General features: G+C 33.2%; 1 long non-coding RNA gene across 1 annotated transcript in view; it reads right to left on the bottom strand.

Moving 5' to 3' along the window:
- The window catches only part of LOC134251939 (uncharacterized), an 11,288-nt gene extending 8,921 nt beyond the window's left edge, over positions 1-2,367 (bottom strand). Inside the window, exon 1 of the long non-coding RNA XR_009988852.1 lies at positions 2,059-2,367. This is a non-coding gene — a long non-coding RNA (uncharacterized LOC134251939). The remainder of the gene's footprint in view (positions 1-2,058) is intronic.
- Between the last annotated feature and the right edge of the window lie 5,524 nt (positions 2,368-7,891).

Below are 7,891 nucleotides of genomic sequence, written 5' to 3'. Positions count from 1 at the left end.
CTTTCTGATCATAATGATCGTTTTCTGCTGCTAGACAGCCATTTTGGGTGTCCACTGTAATGTAACACCTGATTAATTCAGTCCAGGGTTTTTTGACCCTCTATATAGGCCTTCATGGCAAGTGAAAATGAATGTTTTAAGCTACAAACTTTAGCATTCTGCATGTCTGATTCTGCTTATATTTTTGTTTGATAAAATACTAGAAGACATCTTTAAATTCCAAAAATGTCTGGTTTACATTTTTTAATACAAAAACACAACTAGCTTCTATTTATTATCTTAACAAATTGTAAACAATTGTACATTAAGTTTTGTTTCAATTGATATTTTATTTGGACGACCTGAAATTCATTTGGGCAACCTGTGATCATACCAAGGTTGCCCGAATGGCGAGACCAAATTTTGACGAGTGTCGGACCCTGTTATAGTTAACTCTAAACTCTTAAAAATTCAATTTAAAAGCTGTTTGTTTATAAACAAACACACTAACAGTGAAATGAGAATTAAACTGAGGGAATTCGGAAAGGCTTATCCATGATCTGTCTAACAGGTATAAAGCGGTCGACATGAAACTACTTTGATGTATTGTGTCTTTGTACAGACTTCAAGTCTCCAGAACATAATTACACAATCGTTTCAAGGAATCAAACAAGGACGTTGGTTTTTTTTTTTCAGTCCAAACCATGCCTTACCTGCTTCCTCAGTTCCTGAGTATGCTGTTTACACCGGAAGTGTATAATGCCCTTATAGTACAATGTCCTGACTGATTATAATAAATAGTTTTTTGTCAATTTTGGTGCATACCGGTAATACAGAATATCATTTTTAGTGGAAATAATAAATATTGTTATCTTCTATGAGAATCGTGGCAAAATGCACAATGAAATATATAAACTTTTTATTGGACATAATAAAAACGACAGAGGTATAATGTCTTGCTTTAGGATATAATGACCTGATTAAAAAAATCTAATATACACAAGTTTGCATGATTTTTATATTTTATTTTAATTCTATATCTTTTAATATGTTTAAGGATAATAAATAATTATATAATTTAAAAAAAATTCATTAATAAAATTTGTTCAAGACGTACGTTTTTTTTCCATATTTTTCTTTCTGAGCATTTTTATTCCAATGCCCATAACACGTACAGGCCCTTAGAGACATCAAATGTGATTTTTTTTAAAAGAATGCAGTAAAATGGTAATAATTAAGAAAAAAATGTGGAAAATATAATTGTCACTTAATGAAATTATACTGTCATATAAGTAATGTGGTAGCTTTTTAAATTAAAAGATGCTTCAGTCCAAGTTTCTTTAATTATAAACAACATGAAAACAATATATGTTTGATATTCAATTATTTGCTCTTTAGCAGTAGATAATAAGTGCATTTTGAGTAAAATTGAGATTGGCTATTATTGTATTAAGTAATGCTTATAGGACAAGTGAATATATATGATGAATTGATAACTACACTGTATGTTCTCTCTCAAGTAAAAGGGGGGGGGGGTACAATCAGATCTCACTTTTTGCTTTAAAAAATGAAAAGAAAACAACACCAGAAATAGGTTGTTGAGCTCGACAAGAAGAAGGGGTGGGTTGTTGAGGTGTTTGGTACAACCCGATCTTAGGTTTGGCTTTAAAAACAAATTAAATTGCAGATCTCAAGAAGAAAGGGGGGGGGGGTGGTACAATCTGATCTCACTATTGGCTCAAAAAAACTCACACATACAAACTACATTTCCATTTTCTCCAATTAAAGTGGACTGGATTTAGTTCAGTTAAAACTTAGTAAAGGTCATTTCATGTTGACATGAAATACAAAACACATTCGATTAATATACCTCACATTTGATGAATTTTAAACCATTGTGAAATGAATAGCATAAATTGTGTACTATTTCAAGAAAGAAAATCACATAAATAACTGTCTTTTCATTTCAACTTAGTACCCGATAGGCCTATGCAGCAATCGTCACTGCCCCCTCCCCCCTTCAATACTTTGATGCAAGTTTCCTCGCACCATATCTTATCCAAGAAGTAGATAACATACCGTTTTCCAGCATAAAAATCATCCTTATCAAAAGAATCTAGGATTCTGTGCCCAGGCTTTCCTCTGTGTCTTCTTTTCCACACGTTTTTGTATCCCGCTTCAAAACAATTGGACTTCCGCTTTTTTTACACACGCGCATGCGTAATCTAGAAGTGTGTAACGTCAGAGATGTGTAAGTGAAGATGGCAACTTCAATCAACACGATATCTGTGTAATCATGTGTCCGATAAAACCCCGTAACTGGGACACGTTATTTTTTTGATATTTTTAGGATTGAGACATGTCAATTTTTCGTTTTCAACGAAAAAAAAGTTTGGGGACTTAAATCAAGTCCCCAATGTTTTTTATGTCCCCATTTTACGACTTGCGTATCTGTAGCAGGTCCCCAGTATGGGGGAGCCACACACACACTCAGTGTGTGTGTGTGTGTTAAAGAACGTATATATTTATGTGTGTGTGTGTGTGTGTGTGTGTGTGTGTGTGTGTGTGTGTGTGTTAAAGAACGTATATATTTATGCACACATAAAAAAAATTGTATTCTGGTTAATTGCTTTTAAGATTTGAAGTAAATAATTACCGTGGATCAAATTACTTGGTTTCGATTTGAGATTAGTACTAAAATAATCAGTTATAATTGACAAATGAATTTTGCGACGCATATCCACTGCAGACTATATAAATGATTTTGTGTAGAATGTATATTAAAATTACATGTAGATAGATAGCTTATGCACAGCAGCTATAATACACCCCCCCCCCCTTCAGCCGCGAAAATACCAAATAACTTCTCTTTCCACTTGTGATATTTTGCCTGACCAAAATCTGATCAGCACGGACTAAGTGTATCGACGTGTTAGTCTGTACGGAGTAATGACATTGTGTTTACTATTGAGCTTTTACGGAGTTTATTTCTTTTCAATAAATGGAATTCAGGGTGTATATCACTTGACTTGTGCACATCTTCGAACCGATGCAGTAACCTTACTACCAGGTATGGGTACGTTTACAGCGTTCGAGGCGTTTTCTCGATATGCACCAATTGCATAGGGGCTGCAAATCAAAGATGTTGCAGGGTTGTTTTGTTCCATTTAAATGATATAATTTCAAAATGTGTTTGCAGATTTTACTGCTTTTTATTTCAAGTTTATTCTGCATAAATTGGCGCACTGTAAAAATACGTACTCGTGCATCTAATTTTCTCAACAAACTTGCATTTCTTTTCTTTTGATTCAAATCAATAATTATTCAGAAATATAATTATTATGTTGTTTATTGTGGTTTTGGAATGTCTTAATCTCCTCATGTTTTCTCATATGCTTTACCATCGGAGATGTGTACAAGTCGATGCCCAAGTCAAAAAATCATTCAACTGTAACGAGCGCATTGGGGTATATATCGTTACAATGAGACAAGGTATCTGGAAGAAATATGGCGGAATACGGCTATAGTTGGTATGAAACAAGTCGTACATAGATGAAAATGTTGCGTTTTTAAGAATTCATGTCAGCCTTAAGCTCCACCCATTGTGTGACGAAGGCGAGCGGTCTAACATCTCACTCAGCGGTCCAACATCGATTTTTTATGCCCGCTCAGCAAATCATCAGAAATGTTAGACTGTATAGATTAGCATAAGAACAAATTTTTAAGGGTATCACAAAATTGAATTTGCCCTTTTTTTTTTATATTTCCCTGTATACGTACAGTATGTCAAAAGCAATATCAAATTTTGCAGGTAAAGAAATTAATATTTCCCCTTCTTCCTTGATATATGTTATATAATATTGATAATTAATTAAGAAGGAAGCAAACCATCACCCGCTGAAGAAAACATAAATGGTAATGTAACGCACTTATTTGACCACTGGTATTGAAAATATTAAAGTACTCGCTTAAATGGTTCTTGGTCTGTCACATATTGGGTTTATTGTTACATATAATTGGTATGTTTTTTCCTTGTTATGCTATGTGTTGTTCGTCAGAAGTCAGATTTAATATACAATATATAGACATAAAAAAGGTTTGTTACATAAGAGAAATATAGAAAGCTATTTCTTTTGAATTAATAGATTGAATAAAAAAGAAATGGACTGGAATGAAAAAGAAATCATTGATTAGCTTGTTAGCCAGATTTATTTCAAAATCATGTCATTGAAATATATAGTGCCTATGAAATACCGCTACAGGCTTCATTAACTGAAATGTCGGTCATTGCTCTGAAGCCCGAAAATTTAATATCAATTTCTAGTAAACAAAAAGGAGGTTAAGGTAATTGAAAGAGTGACTTACTCACAAATTGAGAGGAGAGAATCATATCACCGATTCGAGTGTTAAATTGGTCGTTCTTTTTTTCGAATTCGACAATTCTTCACTCATATAAATATTTTCTATAAGTGAAGGATTCTAAATTTAGACTTGTAATCGCCACTGGTGTCATCCGTGAGACCCGCGGTATTCACTTTAAAGTTTCAAGTGTTTTGCAAGGGAGCAGTTGCAACATGTACAATGTACTTACATGCATATCATTATCAAATAAGATAAGTCACGGGATTGATGAACCCTCCATATTCCGATCATGGAGCGAGCGCTCTATCGAGTGAGCTACCATGACGTTGTATTTGTGTTAACAAGGCGGCACACTTTAAAAGTGTGTGTTTTATACAATAGAAATATTTCTTTTTACGTCCTGTTTGCATTTAATTTCCTTATATCTGAAATGGCTATCATATACTTTTCGACTGTCATCTCAAGTTTTTTATTCATGCCCATCTTCTGTTATGGTATGTACAGGAATTATGTTTTTCTGTAATCAATTTTGATTTTATACTGTTACAATATTAGTCAGAGTTAATGTTAACTAATATTATGGCGATACTTTTAATCTGTACAGTAATATATTTCGGGGTGTTTTTATTTTGTAATTGGAATCAAAATCTTGAGCTCATTTAACGGACTCTCTCTGCGTTTCCACCCATCTAAAAGAAAGCCATGATTTGAGAGTTATGTAACATTAAACATATATGTATTATATCTTAGGCCAATCCAAGTTTTTTCTATGTTTAGCGTCCGCGTGTGCCTTGGTTTTTGACACCCCATATGAGAAAAAAACACACAACAACAGAAGTCCTGAAATTGATAAATTTAGTCGAAATTTTTGAATTTTGTAAATTTCTCCAAATAATTATGTACAGTAAGATATATTGGGTGTATTGTAAGCATTTAATCCGTTGTGTTTGCTTAAGAATAGATATATCTTCTATTAAAGCAGTTAAGTTAGATCAAATCATTTGAAGGGCGTCATTTTTATGACTTTTTAGCTTGTGTTTCTTGTTTTGGCTTGTTTGTTTTCTGCGAATAGGTAGGTAGGTTTTTAAAGATGCGAAAAAAACTTGGAATGGCCTTATTCTAATTATTGCATTATTTTTACTTAATAAATAAGTCGTTCCAAGCAAAATCCCCCCTTATGTAATCTGACAGAATTTTACGTCACAATAGTAAAAGCGACGTCATTGTTTTGCAACAAAAACTGCGATCAAAATATATCGTCACAAGATTTTCTCCGTTGTGCTTTCTGCATACATGTATATTTTCATGACTTTTGTCTATTTCATAACATATCTGACTCTGATTGTTGTCAAACTACAGCTGCATTATTACATGCAATGATGATATTGAGTGTAAAAATATATTTTAAAAGAAAGTAAGAGTGATTTTTTTTCAATCCGAAGTCTTGGCGAAAATTGATTCGGTTTAATCACATGTCAGGAAAACTGCCCAGAAATTAACACCAATCAAAACTAAATGACAGAATTGTTAAACTACACCAATGCCAGATCTAAATCCTCGGTATTTTTTTCATTTATTGTAGAACCAGAACCCCTTGAAAGCAAAGTGACACTAGCTCAGCTAACAAAGCTACATTTATTGAAAAGACGTATAACCGACATTCTCCTTATTTGTTATGTATTGAAAAGATCGATATGTTAATACTGTTGTAACCCCCCCCCCCCCCTTCCCACCACCTCCACCAAAAAAATTATAAAAATATATGCAATAAAGCATATATAAAAATAAATACATACATGAATATCTTTTTTTTTAAATTGGAAGTTCTGAAAAGTGCCGTATTTGACATGCACACCTACATTATTTATCTAATTGCTTGTCAAGTTATTCTACCACCCAGTGAAAATTTACATTCAGAAAAAAATGCAAGGATTTGTTTTTCATGTGCATGATTGAGCACAATTTTTGCTCACCTGAGTGTAAATCGAGTACAAAAAAAGTACATTCCCAAAATATTTCAATCAGTTTGGATTTTCCCGCTCTATATTTCGTCTGACGTAGCAAGAAGTAAATGTTCGTAATTTTCACTAGGAAGATCCCATTTAGGTGAACATAACCTGTTTTTTTTTTCCACAATGCTAGATCTTGGAAAATCAGAGAGCTAAGAGTATTTATCATATCATAAACACTTTTGTCGAATGATTTGAAAAACGTTCTGACATGGTTTTTTTAAACGTATGTGCATGGGAGAATATTTAAGTGTTATCATCTTTAGTGGACTTGTACCAAGACAAGTCCTAGGTATTGTAGATGCAAATGTGAAAAAAATAAAATGAGAAATAATAGTGAAGTTTATTTCATCAATTTATTTAGATTCCATCAGGGGACAATAAAATGATGGAAATCGTTGTATAAAAATGCAATTTTTAATTTGCTGTTCAAATAAATATCCTTAAACAACGTTTGGAGTGATACAGAATTTCATTTTATAGTGCTTAATGAAAGATACAAACAAATCATTAAATGAATGATGCTGACACCACAAAGTATACATATTATGTTTGTATGAAAAACTCCTAAATTTTTGCATGTCATTTAGATAGGCCTATATCTCATTACTTTCCAAGGTTTTCCATGTTTTTGAGCGGTTAGCAATCCAATGGTTAAACAGACTCGTCATTGCTTAACTTGCCTGAAATAGATACTCTACCGCAACACTTGAAAAGCTAGCTCACTAGCGAGGTTCTCTATATACTGTCCGCTACAGATGTCAAACACAAAAAGCGGATATATCTTGTATAAAAAAGGTTTCAAAATAACTTTGGAAAAAATATCTTGTATAAACAAACTAGGTTCTAGATAACTTGTGAAACTGCAGGTGATGAAGTCCCATTCTCAATGTCACAATTTTCTTCCCTGAACTCCTCCTACATTTTACACAGTAGCCTAATCATCTTTAGAGAGATAGTTGGTAGTGTCATGCAGATGTGCAGTAAGGTATCAGAATTTTTATTTTGCCCCGGGGGATCAAATGGGGGTCGAAAAATGACGATTTTTATGAATAAATCCCCGTCTTCCCTGATCTCCTCCTACATTTTACATAGTAGCCTAATCATCTTTCGGGAGATGGTTGGTGGTGTCATGTAGATGTGCAGTAAGGTTTCGGAATTTTGATTTTGCCCTGAGTAGTCAAATTGGGGTCGAAAAATGACGTTTTCTTTTATGCAAAAGGGCCCGTCTTCCTTGAATTCCTCCTACATTTGAGTCAGTAGCCTAATCATCTTTTAGGAGAGTTAAATATTTTGAAAATTAGGTAAAATATCATTATCAAGGGGTAAAATATCATGGCATGCTGGGAAACATCTTGAATTCTTATGAGTAATTAATGTACATGTCAAATATGAAAGTCATATCTCTTCTCAATCAAAAGTTTTAAGTAAATGCTACATTTTTGAATAGTATGTTCAGCTTCAAGGTCAAGGTTACAGAGTCAACAGTCATGATTTATTTGGAAAGGTCACAGGTAATAATAGACATACATGTATAATAT

The sequence above is a fragment of the Saccostrea cucullata genome, unplaced genomic scaffold (genome assembly GCF_032062105.1).
Source record: "Saccostrea cucullata isolate Sc308-1 unplaced genomic scaffold, CSIRO_AGI_Scuc_v1 ctg1859, whole genome shotgun sequence".
NCBI classification, from domain to species: Eukaryota; Metazoa; Mollusca; class Bivalvia; order Ostreida; family Ostreidae; genus Saccostrea; species Saccostrea cuccullata.
Note: the sequence above shows the minus strand (reverse complement) of the source record. Positions and strands in the feature narration are given on the sequence as shown.